Raw genomic sequence first — 26255 nt, 5'->3', positions numbered from 1 at the left:
TCAGCGTGCAAGGCGGGTGTGCATACTATTGCACCACGGTGGCCACATTATCTTACCCAAATATCTGAAATTTGTTATTTAGTCTTTTTTGAGTCTGTCGAAACTGTCGACCAGAAATGTAATCGGTATAGATCGACGTTTCTATATAGGCCCCATAGAAGGGTACCTCCCGAATTTAGATATATTAAGGTTTTAGCCACATCTTTCAGCCAAATTGCCTACAATTTGGCATTTTGTCTTCTACAAAACTTTTCCCCGGAAATTTGTTAGTATATGTCCACGTTTTGATATAAAAAGTTCGGACCGGCTGAACCTATCGCCGTTCTGTTTAAACATGCAAGATTATCATTTAGCAAGAAGGTCTTCTTATGTCATGTTCACACGAGCGTTTCAATTACGTTGTTCGCCTGTCGAAAGACGTACACGAATTAACCCGTTTCCACGACACCATTCGTAATTAACAGAAACATGAACAAAATTTCCTTCATTTTTGTTTCCTTGTTTTCACGAAAATTTGAACCGAAAACACATAAAATATACATTAAATGAATAGGAAAAACAATAGAATTTCCTTCAAATGTATCTTCTATATTTAACTACACACATATCATTCATTTTTCCATAAATTCTGAATAATTTTGTATTTTCAATAAATTTTTTATATCGTCAAGTGACGATATGCTTCTATTTTCAAAATTAAAGAGAGAGAGACATGTCAAAACAATGTTTGTGTATACAGACTTTCAGTTATTTGTTTCCTTTTTGTTTCTGATTTTTTACGCGATTTTGAACAAATGGACAAGAAATGTGTGTGGAATTAAGAAGGAAACACAACCATCTTCCTTCTGCATCTATATAAAAAGTTTAGTACATTAATTTTCATTCATCTTTTTCCTTTTTACAGTGTTTTATTTAACTTGCCTTGGTGTGTGTTTAGTTCAAATCTGGTAACTCATTTTTAACACGGTTGCAGTTGACCAATCGAACTAAAACTTTGCACACTTCTCAGATTTGGATGACAATACACGAATATGAAATCAAAACCAATATTGGTCCATTTTTACACTGTTTTACAGTGTTTTATCTAATTTGCTTTTCAAATCTGGAAACTCATTTTTCACATAGTTGCAGTTTACCAATCGAACTTAAAATTTGCACACTTTTTAGATTTGGATGACAATACATGAATATGAAATCAAAACTAATATTGGTCCATTCTTACAGTCTTTTTACGGTGTCTAACTTGACCCCCTTTTCAAATCTGGTAACTGATTTTTAACACGGTTGCAGTTGACCAATCGAACTAAAACTTTGCACACTTTTCAGATTTAGATGACAATACATGAATATGAAACCAAAACAAATATGGGGCCATTCTTTCCTATAGCCCCCATATAACGGTACCACCCGATTTCCGGTATTATGCTTTTCAAATCTGGTAACTCGTTTTTCACGCAGTTGCAGGTGACCAATCGTACTTAAACTTTGCACACTTTCCAGATTTGGATGACAATACATGAATATGAAATCAAAACTAATATTGGTCCATTCTTACAGTGTTTTTACGGTGTCTAACTTGACCCCCTTTTAAAATCTGGTAACTGATTTTTAGCACGGTTGTAGTTGACCAATCGAACTAACACTTTGCACATTTTTCAGATTTAGATGACAATACATGAATATGAAACAAAAACCAATATGGGTCCATTTTTTCCTATAGCCTCCATATAACGGTACCACCCGACTTCTGGTATTTTGAGGATTTTGTCTTCGTTTTTAGCCCGAATTTGCTGTAACTTGGCATTTGGATTTCTCAATGGTCAAGGAACTTCCCCACTAAAAATTGTGGACGTAGGTCAAGGTTTAATATAGCCTCCATATAACGGTACCACCCAATTTCAAGCATTTTAATCTACATTTTCTGCTCAAATGGACTGTAACTCGGCATTTGGGGATCTCAGTGGTCAAAAAATGTATTTACTAAAAAGTTAAAAATAAAAAATAATTTAAAAAAAATTAAGTTTCAGTGTTTTATTTAGAAATGCACTTAAAACTAAAAAATAATTTGCCCCTTAGCCACAATATATATATTCTTTCACATGATAGAATCTCTCAAATAAAACGCTTGCCGTCTAATTTTGCCACCATTCATAATTTAAATGCAAGCGTTTTATTTGAGAGATTCTATCATGTGAAAGAATATATATATTGTGGCTAAGGGGCAAATTATTTTTTAGTTTTAAGTGCATTTCTAAATAAAACACTGAAACTTAATTTTTTTTTTAAATTATTTTTTATTTATAAAATTTTTTGTGTTTTCAACAAATTTTTCAATTTTGAATTTAGATATGTCATAATTAATTTTTTCGATAAATTCTCTCATTTGTTAGGGATGAGACTTACTTATTTGTCGTTCATAGAGTATTTCTAATCGAACAACGTAGAAAAATCGTCGTTCGTTCATAGAATTTTGTGTGGGGAAATAAGTAATTTATTCGTAGTTATGGGTCGAACAACGAATAGAGAACGAACGACGTACCGTGGAATCGGGCTATTAGTTAGAGAACGAGTTATTTTTATAGAAAACAAACAATTTTTTTTATAGGAGATCACAAGATTTTCTTCTTATAGAAAACCAGAACTTCTTTTAGATGACCAAAAGGTTTTCTTAAAGAAGACCACAAGGTCTGGGTATAGAGGACCACAACGTCTTCTTCTAGAGGAGACCACAAGGACTTCTTTTACAAAACCACAAGGTCTCTCTCTTCTTATAGAATACCACAAGTTTTTTTTTTAGAAAACCAAGGTCTTCTTATAGAAGACCACAAGTTCGTCATATAGAAGACAACAAGGTCGTGTTATAGAAGACCACAAGGTCGTCTTATAGAAAATCACAAGGTCGTTTTATAGAAAACCACAAGTTCGTTTTATAGAAGACCACAAGGTCTTCTTATAGAAGACCAAAAGGTCTTCTTATAGAAGTCTCCAAGGTTTTTTTATAGAAGACCACAAGGTCTTCCTATAGAAGACCACAAGGTCTTCCTATAGAAGACCACAAGGTCTTCTAATAGAAGTCCACATAGTCTTCTTATAGAAGTCCACAAGGTCTTCCACAAGGTATTAAAATAGAAGACCACAAGGTCTTCCAATAGAAGACCACAAGGTCTTCCTATAGAAGACCACAAGGTCTTCCTATAGAAGCCCAAAAGGTCTTCCTATAGAAGACCACAAGGTCTTATAGAAGACCACAAGGTCTTCCTATAGAAGACCACAAGGTCTTCCTATAGAAGACTACAAGGTCTTATAGAAGACCAAGGTCTTCCTATAGAAGACTAAGAAGTCCCAATGGTCTTCTATAGAAGACCACAAGGCCTTCTTATAGAAGACCACAAGGTGGTCCTATAGAATACCTTAAGGTTTTCCTATAGAAGACCACAAGGTCTTCCTATAGAAGACCACAAGGCCGTCTTATAGAAGACCACAAGGTCTTCCTACAGAAGACCACAAGGTCTTCCTACAGAAGACCAAAAGGTCTTCCTATAGAAGACCATAAGGTCTTCCTATAGAAGACCACAAGGTCTTCTTGTAGAAGATCATAAGGTCTTCCTATAGAAGATCACAAGGTCTTCTTGTAGAAGACCATTAGGTCTTCCTATAGAAAACCGCAAGGCCTTCCTATAGAAGACCACAAGGTCTTCCTATAGAAGACCACAAGGTCTTCTATAGAAGACCACAAGGTCTTCCTATAGAAGACCAAAGGGTTTTCCTATAGAAGACCATAAGGTCTTCCTATAGAAGACCATAAGGTCTTCCAATAGAAGACCACATGGTCTTCCTATAGAAGACCACAAAGTCTTCCTATTGAAGACCACAAGGCCTTCTTATAGAAGACCACAACGTCTTCTTATAGAAGACCATAAAGTCCTCCTATAGAAGTCCGCAAGGTCTTCCTATAGAAGACCACAAGGTCTTCTTATAGACGGCCACAAGGTCTTCTTATAGAATACCAAAAGGTCTTCCTATAGAGAACCACAAGGTCTTCTCATAGAAGTCCACAAGGTCTTCTTATAGAAGTCCAAAACGTCTTCTTATAGAAGTCCAAAACGTCTTCTTATAGACGACCACAAGGTCTTCTTATAGAAGACCACAAGGTCTTCCTATAGAAGACCACAAGGTCTTCTTATAGAAGTCCACAAGGTCCGCTTATAGAAGTCCACAAAGTCTTCATATAGACGACCACATGGTCTTCGTATAGAAGACCACAAGGTCTTCGTATAGAAGACCACGAGGTCTTCTTATAGAAGTCCACAAGGTCTTCTTATAGAAGTCCACAAAGTCTTTTTATAGACGACCACAAGTTCGTCTTATAGAAGACCAAAAGGTTTTCTTATAGAAGTCCACAAGGTCTTCTTAAAGACGACCACAAGGTCTTCTTATAATAGACCACAAAATCGTCTTATAGAAGGCCACAAGGTCTTCTTATAGAAGTCCACAAGGTCTTCTTATAGAAGACCTCAAGATCTTCCTATAGAAGAAAACAAGGTCTTCTTATAGAAGTCTACAAGGTCTTCTTATATACGACCACAAGGTCTTCTTATAGAATACCAAAAGTCTTATTATAGAAGTCCACAAGGTCTTCTTATAGAAGACCAAAAAGTCTTCTTATAGAAAACCATAAGGTCTTCCTATAGAAGACCATAAGGTCTTCCTATAGAAGACCAAAAGGTCTTTTTATAGAAGACCACATCTTCCTATAGAAGACCACAAGGTGGTCCTATAGAAGACCACAAGGTCTTCCTATAGAAGACCAAAAGGTCTTCCTATAGAAGACCACAAGGTCTTCTTGTAGAAGACCATAAGGTCTTCCTATAGAAGACCACAGGGTCTTCCTATAGATGACCATAAGGTCTTCCTATAGAAGACCACAAGGTCTTCCTATTGAAGACCACAAGGCTTTCTTTTAGAAGACCACAACGTCTTCTTATAGAAGACCACAAGGTCTTCCTATAGAACACCACAAGGTCTTCCTATAGAGGACCAGAAGGTCTTCCTATAGAAGACCACAAGTTCTTCTTATAGAAGACCACAAGGTCTTCTTGTAGAAGACCACAAGGTCTTCTTGTAGAAGACCACAAGGTCTTCTTATAGAAGACCACAAGGTCTTCCTATAGAAGACCCTAACGTCTTCTTATAGAAGACCACAAGGTCTTCCTATAGAAGACCACAAGGTCTTCCTATAGAAGACCACAAGGTCTTCTTGTAGAAGACCGCAAGGTATTCCTATAGAAGACCACAAGGTCTTCCTTTAGAAGACCACAAGGTCTTCCTTTAGAAGACCACAAGGTCTTCCTATAGAAGACCAAAAGGCCTTCCTATAGAAGACCACAAGGCCGTCTTATAGAAGACCAAAAGTCTTCTTATAGAAGTCTACAAGTTCTTCGTATAGAAGACCACAAGGTCTTCCTATAGAAGACCCTAACGTCTTCTTATAGAAGACCACAAGGTCTTCCTATAGAAGACCACAAGGTCTTCTTGTAGAAGACCGCAAGGTATTCCTATAGAAGACCACAAGGTCTTCCTTTAGAAGACCACAAGGTCTTCCTTTAGAAGACCACAAGGTCTTCCTATAGAAGACCAAAAGGCCTTCCTATAGAAGACCACAAGGCCGTCTTATAGAAGACCAAAAGTCTTCTTATAGAAGACCACAAGGTCTTCTTATAGAAGACCACAAGGTCTTCTTATTGAATACCGCAGCTGCTTCTTGTAAAATACAATAGGATCTTTTTATAGGTCTTCTTATAGAAGACCAGAGTATCTTCTTATAGAGGACCTTCTTATAGGAGACCACAGGATCTCCTCAATGAAAGAGCTGTTTCTTCACTAACAAGAGCAAAATCTAATCATTTACCTTAACAATGCTGAATAGAGTCACACTGGAGCTGTGTTTAGAATCAATGTACCTCGGAGTCACCCTGAACCACTAACAAATATGTTCAATAGTATTGTGGATGAGGTATCTGAAGAAAGGGGCCAACATAGTCAATTATAGATGAGGTTCTTTTGAATCGAGCCCTGAATCACAGTAGGATCTGGAGGAGTGCCTTTGGTAGAAATTTCCAAAGGATCCTCGAACGGACCTTAAACTATATTAAACAATATTGTTGAACTTTTGTGGGGGAGGTACCTTACCGGGTGGATCGATAATCCATATTCGAACCTGATATATGTACATATGTCTGGTAGAAATATTACGATGTGCAAAGTTTGGAGCAAATCGGTATATCTCTTCGAGAACTTGATCTAAATTTGGACAAACAGAAACGAAACAAACTAATTTTTTTGACAATTTTTTTTGACAGAGCTCGTGTATGCCCTCATTATCTTAAAGGCTAAGGGTATAAATGTGATGTTTTACATTATTCTAATAAGTTTGAGCATTGATAGTATTCGTTGGTGCTTATGAAACCCACTTTTTCTCATCCACTGTGCGATGGAGAATGCAGGAATCCCCAAACGACAACAAAAAAACCTACACAGTGCGACACTTTAATAAATATTTGTTCATAGCTGATGTGAAAGACCGGTATGTTTACCACTGCATCACCATAGTGGCTCTCAGCGACAGTTAACAGCGCACTATCAAATTTCAAAAACAATATTCATGACCTCATAAAACAATTCCATTGATCGATCATCATACCATTCTAAAGCTCAATAACACATCTCCTTTTTGACAATTTACCTATAATGCAACTTCTCAAATAAAATATGAAGGTGGATTTACTAAATATTATTATGATTTAAATGGCAATTTCAGTTATCCTTAGCATCTACTTCATTCAAAATAAACCAACAACATATTGAATTTTAATCCGTAAGTTAAGAGACACATTCCCTTCACTGCTTTTTTTTTTTTTTGTTTGTCAAATTTAGGTTATGACCTTTTATGTCAATGTGTAAAAACGAAACGACTAAACCGGACATAAGACATAAGTGTGGACATCTGTTCTCCATGTGGAGATTATAGAGCATTAATATGACATAATTTTTATGAAAATAAATGCATTTTGAGTGCATTTGGCTGCTTGCAAGTGTTGTTGTTCACAGTTTAGTCATTCATCACAAGCACGAACAACGAACAGTGGACTCCTGAATATCAAGTGCTTCTCCTTGTTGTAACATGGTTTAGTTGTCTGTTACAGTTTAATTAAACTGCTGTTAAAAATACGTTAATTGATTATGATCTTGGAAATGCTGTTAAGCATAAAGAAACCTAAGGAGCAGGTTAAAAGATATAAAAATGATTTTGATTGTCAAAAAAACGTCATATAAAATGTGGCAGTACAACATGCCAAAAAGACAAGGTTAGTAGGTATTTTATGAAGGTATTAGCAGGGCAATATGTCATGCAGAAGTGCTGAAATGAATAATGTTGAAAAAAATTATGCCTATGCTTTGTGGTAATGGTAAAGATGGGGAGAGGGCAAAGGTAGGTGATTACAACAAGTAATTCGTAAATGTGAATATATGGGCGAGGATTAACTTATGCTCAGTGGCTATTAAGATGACCATGATTATGAGTTTTCTTTCACTCCAAACTATGCATTACAATATTTTCCCTGAAATTAAAATATTTTACGAATCCATGGATTTCTCTTAAGGGATTTCTCTATAGTATCCCAAATTTGTAAGAATTTTGTTCACCTCCAATAAAACATATTAATTGCTTTAATCAATCTCTAATTTTAATTTTCCACCAACACTTTAAGAACAAATCAAACCATTAATTCAAACCAATTAAAATTGATATTTGTAGCACCAAATCATGGTCACTTAATATAATTTAGTGATTTATCTGAAATGTTTTTTATTTTAATGTAAATCAATGTTAAACACAAAACAAAAACAAACTTCATACCAGATTGTAGTGACCCACATTAACGGATAGATAATGCTTGTCCCCTTTACTCTTAGATTGGAAGTAACGTTTTTCGTGCTACGATATTTTTTTGTTTATGTCACTTTACAATTCTCACAGAGATTTGTCATTTGCAAATTTCGTTAACAAAGGAACCTTCAAATCCACCGAACGAACAACTGGTAACAATCAAAATCAACAAGATGTGCTCGCTGGTACTTAGAGTAACAACTGAATTTTATTACACTTAATTTGCTTTAATTTGTGAACCAAAACATTAAAATAATGTACCTTTAATTTGGCAAACGTGTTTGTTGTTATAAACAAGGTGAGAGTGAATTGGTTTTTTTTTTTGTAGAGCAAATCATTAGGAAAGGGTGTTCACATGAAATTGTAGATTTTGTTGACATTAGTCATTACGTAACGTAAGTGATGATTGATATCAAGTAATGACCCTGTTAAAGGCAATGTAGGACTGCAAAGCTTAAAATAAAAATTAAAATTGTAAAATATAATATATAAATTATAAAATATAATTTATAAAATATAAAATATCAAATTAACAATATTAAATATAAAATATAAAATCTATATAAATAAACCAGTAAGGAAGGGATCATAGTCCGGCGGGGCCGACTACATGATACCCTACACCACTGTGAATATGTAAAATATAGGAGATATATGTATATCAATTTGAACTAAGTTCTACATAATATAGTACACTTATTACTAGACAAAATGCTGTCACACAATCCAAAGTTTATCAAAATTGGCAGATATAGGGTGTTTGGTGCAGCAAATACGTCAAATCGGCCGAAAATATATATGGGAGCTATATCCAAATCTGAACCGATTTCGATATTATTTTGCACATTTATCTATAGACCGAATTCCGTCACGCATTCCAAATTTCATCAAAATCGGGCAGATATGGCGTGTTTGGTGCATCAAATACCTCAAATCGGCCGAAAATATATATGAGAGCGATATCCAAATCTGAACCGATTTCGATATAATTTGGTACATTTATTTATAGACCTAATTCTGTCATAAATTCCAAGTTTCATCAAAATTGGACAAATATAGCGTGTTTGGTGCAGCAAATACGTGAAATCGGTCGAACATATATATGGGAGCTATATCCAAATCTGAACCGATTCTCACCGAAATAAATAGCGTTCTTCCGACGGCTAAAAAAACGATATTCCCCAATTTTCAGCAAAATCGGACAACAAATGCGACCTGTACGTTGCGAACGGACGGACGGACATGCATAAATTGACTCAGAAAGTGATTTTATGTATATCCCTAGAAGGAACTATGGGTCTATCTCGCTTCCTTTTGTATGTTACATACAAATGCACTAACACATAATACCCCTTATCACATAGTGGTGTAGGGTATAAAAAGTATATAAAAACTGCAGAGTGCCTAAAATCTAGCGGTACTTTAATATGAAAGCTATACCAAAATTCGGGGCTATATCAAAACGTGGACATATGTATGTCCATAATTCTTGGTGGAGAAGTTTTTTAATAACACAAAACAAACATTAAAGTAAATTTTTTGAACTCATTAAACTCCAAATGGCAAATTGGAGCCATATTTGGGGAAAATCGTTAAAATACCTAAAATCGGGAGGTACCGTTATATGGGGGCTACAAAAAAACATGGACCTATTTTAACAATTTTAAGTGGCGAAATTTCGTGGCCACTGGGAACCACATATGTAAAATTTCAGCTAGTTCAAGCAAAAAATGTGGCTAAGATCCCTAAAATACCTTAAATCGGGAGGTATCGTTATATGGGGACTATACCGAACCGTGGACCTATCTTGACAATTTTTAGTGGAGCAATTTCGCGGCCATTGAGAACCTCAAATGTAAAATTTCAGCTAGTTTGGGCAAAAAATGTGGCTAAGATCCATAAAATACCTTAAATCGGGAGGTATCGTTATATGGGGACTATACCGAACCGTGGACCTATCTTGACAATTTTTAGTGGAGCAATTTCGCGGCCATTGGGAACCTCAAATGTAAAATTTCAGCTGGTTTGGGCAACAAATGTGGCTAAGATCCCTAAAATACCTTAAATCGGGAGGTATCGTTATATGGGGACTATACCGAACCGTGGACCTATCTTGACAATTTTTAGTGGAGCAATTTCGCGGCCATTGGGAACCTCAAATGTAAAATTTCAGCTGGTTTGGGCAACAAATGCGGCTAAGATCCTTAAAATACCTTAAATCGGGAGGTACCGTTATATGGGGGCTATACCAAAACTTGGACCGATATAGCCCATCTTCGAACTTGATCTTCCGACGGCTAAAAAAATGGTATTCCCCAATTTTCAGCGAAATCGGTCAACAAGTGCGACCTGTATGTTGCGAACGGACGGACGGACGGACGTACATGCATAAATCGACTCAGAAAGTGATTCTATGTATATCCCTAGAAGGAACTATATATCCCTCAGTGTATTAAAATAGCGGTTATTTTTATATCAGATTATTTTCCTCTCAATCTGGAGCATATTTCCAAACCTTGTTCGCGGAAAAACCATTTTATTGGACAAAACATCATGGATTTTATTAAGAAATTTTGAAGTTTTTCATAAGTATTTTGAAAATGTTCCATCTTATCAGCATCCGAAGCACTCGATTGTATCCGTCGAGGTTGTCTGTGTCATATTCTATATTATTGTGAAGAAATATGACATAACTGCGCGACCCCTATTGATATTCCGAGATGTTTCAAATATCTGTCAATTTAAACTCTTTTACGCTGTTATTTCGGTGTCCGCGGAATTGTTTATAGGTTTTCTTTAGGGAATAGTTATTATAAAGCCCTGTTTTATCGACTGAAATCAAATTCGGCGTTAATATCTCAAAAATTCGCGAAAATAAAATGGATGTTCTATCCTGATGACCAAAAATAAATGCCCTTTTTATACCCTCAGACTCAGTTTTTGTCGGTTCATACGACAAAATTTTGAAACCCCCTAAATACATAAGTTTTTCGTGAAAAAAGTGTAGCGAACAGCACAGCTATAAAACATAACGAATATAGCATATAAAATATATAATATTAAATAAATATAATCACCCAAGTATTCCAAGAACCACAACATCCCCCCCCCCTTTATATAAGAGGAATTAATTTTCGCTGATAACTTCCGAAACTTCTTTTGGCACCTTCGATAAAATTACACCGTGCAACGTATTCAAGGTAATTTTGTGCAAACAACTTCAAGTGTGGATTTTATGAAAGTACAGACCCTATTTGGGTTTTGTGTTGTTAGATCGGGTTTAGATTTTATGGCCTAATCTATACATGGCTAAATATTGACTTTTTACAACGAATCGAAGCAATGTCTGTGAAACCAATTCGAATCTTGTTTAAACCTCTGAAGCAAACTTGTAGATAAGAGCATGAAGAAAATATTTGGAGAAGAATTTACCTCGAAAAAAAAGCATTTGTTGCCTCAAAATGGATAATATATCTACAAATTCCTTTATTTCGTATATTCCGCACCATATCTCAATTTCGTTAACTTTTCTTTGAAAGAAATATACACTGGAATATAGCTCACAACTCTTCGTAACATTCCATTATTGTAATGTGCTATTTCTAGCACATTTTCAAAGAAAATTTGATAAATATATTGAAATCTCAAATATGAAAATAAACAGCCTGAAATAAGTATTTTAGAGTTGCAGAATTTTCTGAAGAATTGCTGAGCACATTGTTTGGAAAATTTTTGAGCAAGGCTACTTGTTCAACTCCCAATAGTTTAGCTGCAACTGACCATAATTCCAGAAATTATGTAAACCTCCATATGTTTTAGCGATTTTTAAGCGCTATTTGCAGTTTTTCCTCGTTCTTCCGCTTAACTCGTAAGTTCTTCTACTTTCTTTTTAATTTCTGAGATAAAGCCCCGTTAAGTGGAAAAAGGTGTCGTTGTAGCCAGGTTTAGATGAGGCTATAAAATCCAAACCCGATCTAACAACACGAAACACAATAATAAGAAAATCGCCGTTAGAAGTTATTTGCATTTTCAGTGTCGCACAGTGTTATTTTTATACCCTCCACCATAGTATGGAGGGTATATTAAATTTGTCATTCCGTTTGTAACACATCGAACTAATCATTTGCGACCCTATAAAGTATATATATTCTTGATCAGGATAAAATTCTAAGACGATCTGGCCATGTCCGTCTGTCCGTCTGTTGTAATCACTCTAGCGTCCGCAATAATTGAGATAGAGTGCTGAAATTTTGCACCCGAGGGTCTTTTTACCATAGGCAGGTCAAGTTCGAAGATGGGCTATATCGGTCCACTCTTTGGTATAGCCCCCATATAACGGTACCTCCGGATTTGAGGTATTTTGACGTTCTTCGCCACATTTGCAGACCCAATTAGCTATAATTTGGCACTTAGGGTTCCTAGTGATCAACAAACTTATATCCCAAAGGATATGGGCATAGGTCCATGTTTTGGTATAGTCCCCATATAACGGTACCTCCCGATTTTCGGTATTTTGAGAATTTTAGCCACAATTTTTAACCGAACTATCTGCAATTTGACATTTGAGGTTCTCAGTGGTCATGAAACATCTCCACGAAACATCGTCAACATAGGTCCATGTTTTGGTATAGCCCCCATATATCGGTACCTCCCGATTTTCGGTATTTTGAGAATTTTAGCTACAATTTTTAACTGAACTAGCTGTAATTTGCCATTTGAGGTTCTCATTGGTCATGAAATATCTCCACCAAACATCGTCAACATAGGTCCATGTTTTGGAATAGCCCCCATATAACGGTACCTCCCGGTTTTCGGTATTTGGAGAATTTTAGCCACAATTTGTAACCGAACTCTCTGCAATTTGATATTTGAGGTTCACAGTGGTCATGAAACATCTCCACCAAACATCGTCAACACAGGTCCATATTTTGGTATGGCCCCCTTATAACGGTACCTCCCGATTTTGGGTATTTTCAGCATTTTAGTTAAAAATTTTAACGGAACTAGCTGCAATTTGACATTTGAGGTTCTCAGTGGTCATGAAACATCTCCACGAAACATCGTCAACATAGGTCCATGTTTTGGTATAGCCCCCATATATCGGTACCTCCCGATTTTCGGTATTTTGAGAATTTTAGCTACAATTTTTAACTGAAATAGCTGTAATTTGCAATTTGAGGTTCTCAAAGGTCATGAAACATCTCCACCAAACATCGTCAACATAGGTCCATGTTTTGGAATAGCCCCCATATAACGGTACCTCCCGATTTTCGGTATTTTGAGAATTTTAGCTACAGTTTTTAACCAAAATAGCTGTAATTGGACATTTGAAGTTCTCAGTGGTCATAAAACATCTCCAATGAAACATCGTCAACATAGGTCCATGTTTTGGTACAGCCCCCATATAACGGTATCTCCCGATTTTCGGTATTTGAGAATTTTTGCTGCAATTTTTAACCGAACTAGATGTAATGATCGGTATTTTCAGAATTTTAGCTACAATTTTGTCTATTCAAAAATAATCGTCAATATACATATGTCCATGTTTTGGTATATCCACCCATATGACAGATCCGCCGTGAGTCGAACTCCCGCATTAGAATTAGCGTTATATCTTTGTTCACGGTTGCTTAAGTGCTCTACAAAAACAACAAACAAAGACATAATGCTAATTCATGATGGCTTACAGGGTCTCTTGCAAAAACTTCATAACGCGGAAGTTCGACTCACGGCGCATCTGTCCTTCGGGGTTTTTATCTCTGCCCCAACATTTGTGTTCACAGTGTAATTTAAGCAATATTGGGAGGCAGTAGGAGTCTATCCATTGTCGAAAAGCTGTTTCACCTAAAATTGGGACCCTAATTATTCCATTTTAATTAAGACTATTTTATGGTGGAGGGTATAAAAGGTTCGGCCCGGCCGAACTTAACGACTTTTTACTTGTTATTAATTAGGAATTTGTTGAAAGTACGCTGTATTAGCTGTCGCCAAAGCCATCTGACCCTTATTTACTTGTTAATGATAATATTTCCGTTTGTCTTTATTTTTACAACCTTTTTAGAATCCTTTTTCCCCTGCAAGTGATTTAATTCCAAGTCAGTTATGTGAACATGAATCAAGTATCCAATGAAGTTAAATGTATGCAAAATTATTAATCTACATACAATAATGTCAACGTTAAGTTTCATGACCTTAGGCTAATGACCTTTTGAACTTCATCATAAAAAACCCTCAAATACCCCAAACAATAAAGACAAACAACATCAACGAAGCGGCAATGTCTTGAGAAAACTGTGCCAAAGAAGTAAAAAAATATTACAGCTACTGTTTGTAGGTTTACAACTTGGCAAACATAAACAAAAATGAGGTGGCAAGTACATACATACATTTATTTGTAATAATATAATAATGACCGTAAACTACTAAAGATGTGCTGCTACCGCAGTTGTAAAGCAAATAACAAATATGAACTTGACCTCAGGTAACAAAACAAAAAATTAAATAACACCACACAACGAAAAACCATGAAGCATAAGATAATAAAAGTTGTACAAAAAAAAATTAAAAAATAGTAACAAAACGCCCCATAAATTACTAGACCACAAAAATTAAATAAAAACCAAAATTAAATAATCGGTCACTTATTAAGGGGCAAATGCAAGTAGCAGCCTTCAAAGAAATATTCTTGGGAATATTTTAGTAATGTTGTGGCAAATTATTTGCCTACTCATTACTAGTATACCTTTCTCTTTGTTTTATAATTTAAAAAATATTTTTTGAAATTTTGCCTGTTAAGGCGAAGATAATTTTTAATGATTTTTATTAATTTTCTCGTTTAGAGTTAAGCTTGATGATCGGAAATTTTTTGCAAGTGAAAAAGGAAAGCCAACGACTTGAACCCACAACAGTCACCAAATTACGTGAACTGGTTTCGCTGTTAGGTTAGGTTGGGTTAGGTTTAAGGTAGGTGACTGCTTCACTCGGAGACCGTAGGTCCATTGTGTTCATCCTGTGTAGGCTATTTAAAGATAATGGAGATGATGGTTTAAAGATGATGGAGGTGTGTTGTTGAGATGATTAAAGATAAAGGAGATGATAGAGTTTTTATTAAGCTTGATGAGATGAGGATGATAGGATAGAGATGATGGTGTAGGAGATGTAGAGATTGACGCCAAGGAATTATCTGGAAGAGTGAAAATAGTGTGATTATTAAGGGTTTTATTTATTTATTTATTTATTTATTTATTTATTTATTTATTTATTTATTTATTTATTTATTTATTTATTTATTTATTTATTTATTTATTTATTTATTTATTTATTTATTTATTTATTTATTTATTTATTTATTTATTTATTTATTTATTTATTTATTTATTTATTTATTTATTTATTTATTTATTTATTTATTTATTTATTTATTTATTTATTTATTTATTTATTTATTTATTTATTTATTTATTTATTTATTTATTTATTTATTTATTTATTTATTTATTTATTTATTTATTTATTTATTTATTTATTTATTTATTTATTTATTTATTTATTTATTTATTTATTTATTTATTTATTTATTTATTTATTTATTTATTTATTTATTTATTTATTTATTTATTTATTTATTTATTTATTTATTTATTTATTTATTTATTTATTTATTTATTTATTTATTTATTTATTTATTTATTTATTTATTTATTTATTTATTTATTTATTTATTTATTTATTTATTTATTTATTTATTTATTTATTTATTTATTTATTTATTTATTTATTTATTTATTTATTTATTTATTTATTTATTTATTTATTTATTTATTTATTTATTTATTTATTTATTTATTTATTTATTTATTTATTTATTTATTTATTTATTTATTTATTTATTTATTTATTTATTTATTTATTTATTTATTTATTTATTTATTTATTTATTTATTTATTTATTTATTTATTTATTTATTTATTTATTTATTTATTTATTTATTTATTTATTTATTTATTTATTTATTTATTTATTTATTTATTTATTTATTTATTTATTTATTTATTTATTTATTTATTTATTTATTTATTTATTTATTTATTTATTTATTTATTTATTTATTTATTTATTTATTTATTTATTTATTTATTTATTTATTTATTTATTTATTTATTTATTTATTTATTTATTTATTTATTTATTTATTTATTTATTTATTTATTTATTTATTTATTTATTTATTTATTTATTTATTTATTTATTTATTTATTTATTTATTTATTTATTTATTTATTTATTTATTTATTTATTTATTTATTTATTTATTTATTTATTTATTTATTTATTTATTTATTTATTTATTTATTTATTTATTTATTTATTTATTTATTTATTTATTTATTTATTTATTTATTTATTTATTTATTTATTTATTTATTTATTTATTTATTTATTTATTTATTTATTTATTTATTTATTTATTTATTTATTTATTTATTTATTTATTTATTTATTTATTTATTTATTTATTTATTTATTTATTTATTTATTTATTTATTTATTTATTTATTTATTTATTTATTTATTTATTTATTTATTTATTTATTTATTTATTTATTTATTTATTTATTTATTTATTTATTTATTTATTTATTTATTTATTTATTTATTTATTTATTTATTTATTTATTTATTTATTTATTTATTTATTTATTTATTTATTTATTTATTTATTTATTTATTTATTTATTTATTTATTTATTTATTTATTTATTTATTTATTTATTTATTTATTTATTTATTTATTTATTTATTTATTTATTTATTTATTTATTTATTTATTTATTTATTTATTTATTTATTTATTTATTTATTTATTTATTTATTTATTTATTTATTTATTTATTTATTTATTTATTTATTTATTTATTTATTTATTTATTTATTTATTTATTTATTTATTTATTTATTTATTTATTTATTTATTTATTTATTTATTTATTTATTTATTTATTTATTTATTTATTTATTTATTTATTTATTTATTTATTTATTTATTTATTTATTTATTTATTTATTTATTTATTTATTTATTTATTTATTTATTTATTTATTTATTTATTTATTTATTTATTTATTTATTTATTTATTTATTTATTTATTTATTTATTTATTTATTTATTTATTTATTTATTTATTTATTTATTTATTTATTTATTTATTTATTTATTTATTTATTTATTTATTTATTTATTTATTTATTTATTTATTTATTTATTTATTTATTTATTTATTTATTTATTTATTTATTTATTTATTTATTTATTTATTTATTTATTTATTTATTTATTTATTTATTTATTTATTTATTTATTTATTTATTTATTTATTTATTTATTTATTTATTTATTTATTTATTTATTTATTTATTTATTTATTTATTTATTTATTTATTTATTTATTTATTTATTTATTTATTTATTTATTTATTTATTTATTTATTTATTTATTTATTTATTTATTTATTTATTTATTTATTTATTTATTTATTTATTTATTTATTTATTTATTTATTTATTTATTTATTAAATTTATTTATTTATTTATTTATTTATTTATTTATTTATTTATTTATTTTGTTGTTAAGGACCTTTGCCAAGCCATGCTAGATGTCTGGCAAAGTTGAGTAGGACGATGGGATCTATGTTAGATAGGAAAGTCAGAGTGTCTATCTCATATCTGCCTAGTGTACGATATCTCCTTGTTTGCAACATAGGACACCTACAAAGCAGATGTTCGACAGTCTCTATCTCCTGCGCATCTTCACATAGTCTGCAATAGTCAATGCCACTGTCGTCCCATTTGAAGTTAGGGACCTCACTCTGCAGTGACCTGTTATAAGTCCCACTGCTATTTTCATCCCTAACTTATCAAGTGAGAGGAGAGAAGCCGTTCTTCGAAGAGAAACCACAGGCCAAATTGACTTGGATACCCTACAACCAGGTTCCAATAGCCATCTTTGATGTGCTTTCTCATTGAAGATCACCCGAAGTTTGCCAATGTAGTGGCACATCGGTGGCCGGACGGTTTCATCAACTGATAAGTCGATAGACCTAGAGCCACCTCGAGCCAGTTCATCTGCTACCTCGTTTCCCATGATGTTGCTGTGACCCGGAACCCAACATAGCTTTACGATATCGTGTATATCCTGCAGAGCTCTCCTACAATCAATAATAGCTCTTGAATTTATAGTCCGCGACTTGAGAGCCTTGAGGGCCGCTTAACTATCGACATATATAGCCACCGGTCCTGTAAGACTGCCTCCAAGCCCTTTCACCAATTCAGCTGCTTTCCTGATAGCAAGAATCTCCGCCTGAAAAACACTACAATTATCGTCAAGCTTATATGAGTTTTTAATTAGTGGATTCTCGCAGTAGACGCCAGCGCCAGTACCTTCTTTCATCTTGGACCCGTCTATGTAAATTGCCAGACCGTCCAGAGCAGATATGCACTCAGCCCATGCGTCTTTGCCTTGGAAGATAACAGTTAAGGAGTCAAACTTAAATGATGTAGGCATATAATCGCTTACGCAACCATTGTCACCTAACTCAAGTCGACTATCAACTAGTTTTAGGACATTCGAGTGTCCAAAGTGTGAACCGCGCCAACACCCTGACTCCCGGAGTCTAAAAGCAGTTCTCGCCACCTGAAACTGGATTAGGATGTCCAGAGGTTGGAGATCCAGGATGACGTTTAAAGCAGCTTGAGGAGTGCTTTTAATCGATCCCGTAATCAGCAGTGACGCGGTTCTTTGTACACTTGATAATTTGGAGAGTAACACTTTGTTCCCAAGAGCTTGCCACCACACCAGTCCACCATAGGTAAGTATGGGCAGGAAAACGGTTACATACAGCCAGTGTATGATCTGTGGTCTCAATCCCCAGCTTTTCCCAATGGAGTTGTTACAGGAATAGAGTGCCATGAGTCCTTTCTTCGTTCGCTCCTCTACGTTTCTTTTCCATGACAAGCGATGGTCCAGAATAGTGCCGAGGTATTTAGGCTCGAGGAGGCTCGAAATTGGGAATTTTGCGTTTCTTAGTGAATAGTACAAGCTCTGCTTTTTTCCGGGTTTATTCCCAGACCGTTGTTCTGGGCCCAGTTTGCAAGTTGTACTAAGGCTCTTTGCATGAGCTCAGACAGGGTTGGCAGGAATTTGCCAGTTATCAGCACAACCACATCATCAGCATTTGCAACCACCTTGATTTTCAGCCGGCCGAAGCACACAAGTATTTCATTTATTAACGCTATTTTGCGCTGCCTTTGAAGTTATGGGTTTTGTTTATGTTGACAATACCTCAACATTGTTTATGGCTACATATATCACACCATATGCTTTTTCACATGTATGTTGTCACTTTGGGTATACTAATATACAAACCAGTTGATGTCGTACATGTGAAAAAGCATATGGCGTGATATAGCCCTTAGTTCCGCAAAAACTCCCACCACAAAATGACGATAATGATGATGATTACACTTTTAATTTTGTGCCTTATTTTTATTATGAGCTTTTATCTTCAATTACCATAAGCTTTAAAAGTCAAACAATATATAAATTAAATTCACTAATTGTATGTTCACAAAAAATAAAAGCGTCAATTTAGGCGCCTGTAATTTATTTTTTTGGTGGCACTCCCATAACACCTCAGCGAGTAAAACAATAAAGTTAGTGAGTGTGTGGGTGGGTGCAGAGATTCCCACAGTACAATTTGTGAACAATTGTAAAATGTTATGTTCATTTGAATATGTCTCTACATTTTAATGTTTATGTTGCTACCACTCACTTCAAATTAATTTTGAATACATCATCTGAAATAAAATAATAACAAGTAAAAAAAAGAATGAGACGTCCCACAACACAACACGCTCAGACAATGGCTTTGCAATTATATATATTTTATATTTTATACACTCCGGTTCATCTGATTAAAACCAACCCGATTGAAATTAAAATTGCGGTTATATCTAACGGTAGGAGAGGAATTGTCAGTCATATTTTTGTGGACATGTAGAGTATATAGTAGCCGAAATTTTCAATACTTTTTACTCTCTTTATGGAAATATGTATATGCATATTTTAGCATTTTTACATAGTTCACCAGAAACCATGCTAAAAATTTACATAAGTAGATTATTGTTCGCGGTAAATTTTAATAAAAACCAAATATTATTCAAAATAAAAGCCGAGAGTGTCCATTGCCAAGAAATGTTGGTTGAACGGTACTTTTTACTCACTTTATGGAAATATATGCATATTTTAGCATTTTTTTACATAGTTCACCAGAATAGAACTATGCTAAAAATTTACATAAGCCGATTGTTGTTCGTCGTAAACTTTAATAAAAAACCAAATATTATTCAAAATAAAGGCCGAGAGTGTCCATTGCCAAGAAATGTTGGGTTGAACAAGTGAATTAGGGTTTTGTAAGATCATGAAAATCGATGTTTAGAGCTTGTGGAGAAAACTGTAGAAACAATTAATAAATTCATTATTTTATACTGAATTGTTGTCAAAAGTTTCAAAACCACACAAAAAAACACAAAAAAAGTCTCATTTGGCATGTTTATAATTCCAAATCAGAAGAAATATGGCAAAGATAACTCCAATTTCTGCCATTTAAAAGTTAATATGAGAATCGTAGGTACCTCCAAAAAATGTTAATTATACCCTCAGCATTTATGCTAACGAGGGTATATACACTTTCATGCGGGCAAAATGTGCCTCAAAATGTACCTTGTCCAAAAATCATGAAATTAAAAAATGTTGTGTAGCGTTACATAAAGCTATTTTAAAGGGGTTTTAGTTGATTTTATATGAAATATTGACACAAAGTATAAATTTAAAAAGAGAAATTTTACAATATTATAGATATAAGTTTGAAATTTGGAACAGAGTAAAATGAAGGATATCATAATACGTTCAGTATAGTCCCCATGCCTGATATTTTGAAGTTTTTAACCAAATTCTCCAACAGAATTGACGCAATAACTAAAAAATCTTTCAAATGAATATTAAACATGTAGGTTTACGATTTGATGTATCCCAGAATTTTTAACCTCAGTAGCTCTTATTTGGCATTTTCGATTCTATTTCAAAGATTTACAGTATTTCTTACTATTTTACCAAAAGTTATATGCAAGACAACTAAAAAATTCAGAAAATTACATTTATGTTCTGTTCCAGTACTGCAAGAATCTACTCATATTCAGTAGTAAAAATTTGTAGATTCTTGCAGTTTCTGGAACAGGCATTTAGAACAGAAAACATTTTTATCAGGAGGCGATACCAACTACGATTCATATACTCCGAATTCTACACGCAGCACCGTTTGCGACTAAGAACCTCACATTCGGTCTCGGCCAAATTTTTGCGAAGTCCTGACAAAATAGGTTAAGTCGAAAAAAAACACCATTTGATATCCAATGGTTGTTCCTCCTTATTTCTATCTTAATTGTACGGTTAGATGTTTATGAACTCGATGACATTTAAAACTTTCCAAGGACTATGACCAAAGATTATGCACTTCTATCGGCACCAACTTATGAAAATTCGTAACTTTTTTTCTCGAAAACAAGTAAAACAGTATCAGTCGGGTTTGCCGACATAGATATACCCTCAGCCTGTTTGAGTTGAGACTTTCATCTATAGACAGATCGAATACGGGCTGCATGACCAATATCTCTGTCCTAAAAATTGTGTAGTCAGGGAGTTTCAGAATTTCGTTGTTTTTTTAGGACGTATACACTATCCGACAAAAATATCGAAACATTTGGGTATAAAACTTCACGATTTGTGAGCGTTGCGAATAAATGTTTATGTTGTGGTCATAAATTTGACTTCGATAAGAGCGCAAAAGTTTTGCACTTTTGTGGATGAATGAAGGAGAATGGTCCATTTTGGAAGTGGACCTAATTTTGGAAGTCATTCCTTTTGATAGTTATCGTGTCAATCCGTCATTTTAGTTGATCATGGTAAGATTTAGAGGTTTTGAACCGTTATGTCGGGAAGCATCGACTTACCCAGGAAAAATAGAATAAAGCTGTAAACAAGACCGCAAGGGGTAGCATTGGTCAAAATGTCGAATGGATTCTCGAACAGCTCTTATATTGCACTTAATTTGAAATTTTATGAGGGAAGTATCCGAAGATGTTGTCCCATATAGACCCTCTTGGTACTTGATATACATATGGACGTCCGGAAGTAATTTTAGGATGTTCAAAGTTTCGGTGAAATCGGATATTGAAATTTTGTATGGGAGGTACCTGAAGGAGTGAACCGATATAATCCATATTCGAACCTAATCTATGTCTCGGAGAAATCGATTTGGACCTTCGAGAGTTGTCGTGCGCACTATTTTAGTGAAACATTTTGTAGACTTGTGGGAAAAAAGGAGTGGACCGATATGACTTAAGGCAATTATTTCGATGAGGTACATTTTTATCATTAGCCTAAAGCCCGAAAATACAGCAGATTTTAATACCATTTAACCAATGTTTGAGCATTAATTTTGTTTGCGGTTGTTTTCAACTACAACTTTGTTAATGATAGGAAAAAATTCAGGTGGGTATGGTACTTATAGCAGATATCCGCACTTTATGACGCACAACAATAAATTTTTCTCCATTAAATAAATAATAACAAGTTTAGGCAGTAAACCAATTTTCTTATTGGTTTTAGAGATGTACTCCACGGAAAACACTTGATATATCGCTCATTTTGTCCAGTAAACACGTCATTTCATAATTTTTTGAACACAGAATGAGTTTAAAGCCTCAAAACCTTTATAGTCATTATTGAATTCCTCGATATAAGTAATTTAGATTTCACTCGAGTGCAAGATAAATCTTGAACGGATCTGCCGATTCGGTCCAAAATTTGGCCTTCGTAATATTTTGTCCAAACATAGTTTAAGTTCGAATATAAGCCATATCGGTCCTCCCCCACAAAAGTTCAAAAATGTTCGGAAAAATTGTGCGCACGATAACTCTGGATGGGAGTGACCAATTTGATCCATACTTTACACATCCAAAAATATCTATAAGATATAGATCAGTTTCGAATATGGGCTATATATGTCCACTTCTTCGGGTACCTCCCACACAAAATTTTGGATAAATTCACTTTAAGACCTGCTCTCGAATCACTACAGTTTTTTCAGGGGCAAGTCCATTCTTCTTGAGAAAACAGCCCGAAAGTTGTAAAAACCCCCTATGGCACCATATGTAGTGGCCGGAGAGCTCGAACCGAATACTGCGTTCGTCCACACTTTGGATATTCTAATATTTCTTCGAATATTAGATAAAATTCGAAGGTGGTGCTTACAGGTCCACTCCTTCCGGTACCTCCCCCACAAAAGTTCGAAAATATTCGCTAAAAAAGGTATGCGAGATATCTCATATCTAAATATTGGCTAAACTTAGTTTATGTTCAAATTTGGGCCATACCTGTCCACCCACACAAATGTTCAACATTTTTCTGTGGTTAAGGGTCTGTTCGAGGAGCCTTTGGGCATTTTTACCAAAGGTATCTATCTATCGATATCCCGGCAAACTTTTGAGATTTAATCCTTTAATCCTCCGATCAAAGGTATTCCATGCAATGTCTGAATTCGGTATACCCGCAAAGCTCATCCGGCTTTGTAAGATGACTTTAACTGATACTAGGTCCTCAGTTAAAATTGGAAAGAACCTCTCCGAACAGTTCAGTACCAAAAGAGGTTTCAGATAAGGAGACAGCCTTTCGTGTGACCTATTCAACATTTTGCTAGAAAATGTAATACGAGATGCAAATGTCAAAAGAAATGGCACAATTTACACCAATAGCCACATGTTACTTGCTTATGCTGATGACATAGACATAATGGGACGATCAGTAAAGGAAGTAAGTGATACCTTTAGGAAGGTCGAAGCAGAATCTGCGAAAGTAGGTCTGGCGGTAAACGAAAAAAAAAAAAACAAATTGATGGTGCCGACGAACAAAGCGTCCATAGAGCTCGGACCAACTGTGTTGGTACCTATAATATTGAGGTAGTAAAAGACTTCGTCTACCTCGGCACCTCCGTAAACACAACAAACGATATCAGTTGTGAAATAAGAAGAAGAATCGTATTGGCCAACAGATGCTACTTTGGTTTAAGTAAGCAGTTTAAAAACAAAACCACATCTCGTCAAACAAAAATAACGCTCCACAAACCACTGATACTACTCGTGCTGATGTATGGCTTCGAAGCCTGGGTACTTGCGCAAGCAGACATGGCAGTGCTTGGTGTGTTTGAGAGAAAAATTCTTCGAAAGATCTACGGACCAATCTGCGTTGACGGTGAATATCGACGTCGCATGAACCACGAGCTGTATCTGCTATACAAAGACATGAATATAGTTAAACGTATCGAGATGCAGCGATTGCGTTGGCTAGGCCATATCATAAGAATGAGCGATGATGAACCCGCTAAAAAGGCGTATGAATACATGCCACATGGCGGTGCACGCAGAATTGGCAGGCCAAGGAATAGATGGCGCAAACAAGTGGATGATGAGATGAAAAGGCGCGGTATTCCAGAGTGCAAAGCAACAAATAGAGAGGAATGGAGATCTCTTCTTAGTTCGGCCTATAGAACAAATGTTCTGTAATGGGCCAGCTAAGTAAGTAAGTAAGTTCACGAATTAGCCAATTTTGAAGTATATGGTGGTGTTCATATAATTTGAAATGCTCATATTGACAGTTTTCAGAGTAGAAGCGTTTGAAAAATATTTTCTATTTTGTGTGCAGACTCTAAACCTAATAATATTGGCCTTCATCCAATACATAAAATTATCGCCATCTATATTTGAACAGATATTCGCTTTATATCTTACAAATTCATAATATGTAATATGTATATTCACTAAAAAATTTGTCAGTCTCCTTTTAATTCAAGTCCAATCTTCGAATAATAACACTGTGCAACATTTTTAAGGTGATCTTGTGCAAACAATTCGAACTGAGGATTTTTTGAAAGTACAGACCCAAACGACAAGAAACCCTAGTTGGGTTTTGTTGTGTCAGATCCAGCTCGGATTTTATAGCCCCATCTAAACATGGGTAAATATTGAGTTTTTAAAGAAATTAGGGGCTATATCTCTGAAACCAATGCGAATCTTCTTCTGACCTCTGAAGCAAATTTGCAGATAAGGACAAGATTAAAATATCTGGAGAAATAATGAACTCGGAAAACAACATTTATTGCCTCAAATTTCAAAATATATGCAAAAATGCCACAATTTTTATACATTTCGCACCGTATCTCCGAAACCGTTAATTTTTTCTGAATATTTCCTTGTGGAAAAATATTCCCTGGAATGTAATACACAACTCTTCAGAACATGTCATTGTTGTAAAATGCCTCTATCCCGTTGTTTTCAGTACATTTTTAAACGACGATTTAATAAAAATGCGAGAATAAACTGTCTGTGTGAACTGTGTTTGAAATACGTGTTGTAAGAGATATGATGCAAAATACCGCTGAAACAACATGAAGTAAGCATTTTAGAGTTTCAGAATGTTCTAAAGAATTGTTGAGATTTTTATTTGGAAGATTTTTGCAATAGGTTACTCGGTTCAACTCCCAATAGTTTAGCCGATACTGACCAGAATTTCAGCAATTATGTAAAATTTTTTATATATTATATAGATTTTGATGCCCTAGATGGAGTTTTTCTTGTGTGGTTTTTTCAAAAGATAAGTTCTACTAGTTAAGGGCTACAATATTGCCACAGACAACAAGGGCAAATTCCTAATCGTTTCTGAGATAAAGGTCCTATAAATGCAAAAAACTGTAGTTTTAGCTAGGTTTAGATGAGGCTATAAAATCCGAACTGGACCTTACAGGACAAAACTCTACTAGAGTTTTTGTAGTCTAAATAAGTACTTTCAAAAAATGCATACTAGATGTTGTTTGCATTTTCAGTGTTGCATAGTGTAATATAAATGCAACATTTTTCACAAGTCCGAATGACCTAATGACCCTTTGTATTTCATTAAATACCACTAACCAGCATTTTCGACATCCACTAATGTAACCGCTTTATTGCCACAATGGCCCAAATTCGAAATTTCATATCCAAATTTCAAAAAATTATAACTACTGATTGGAACTGTAAATTGTATGTTTGTTTTTTATTAGATCAACATCTGAGTAAGATTTTTCAAAAAAATTTTGGCTGCAATTATTCAATTTGTTTGAAATTTAACGGCATTTTATAAAATACCTAAAATATTTC

At 32.8% G+C, this 26255-nt stretch overlaps 1 protein-coding gene across 2 annotated transcripts in view; it reads left to right on the top strand.

Annotated features, from left to right (window-relative positions):
• Nucleotides 1-26255, top strand: part of Ance-3 (angiotensin-converting enzyme Ance-3) — a 511373-nt gene that overhangs the window by 340456 nt on the left and 144662 nt on the right. The gene's annotated exons all lie outside the window — the stretch shown is intronic.

The sequence above is a fragment of the Musca autumnalis genome, unplaced genomic scaffold, assembly GCF_047663935.1.
Source record: "Musca autumnalis isolate F117 unplaced genomic scaffold, ASM4766393v1 scaffold_2, whole genome shotgun sequence".
NCBI lineage: Eukaryota > Metazoa > Arthropoda > Insecta > Diptera > Muscidae > Musca > Musca autumnalis.
This window is presented reverse-complemented; position numbering and strand designations above follow the sequence as displayed.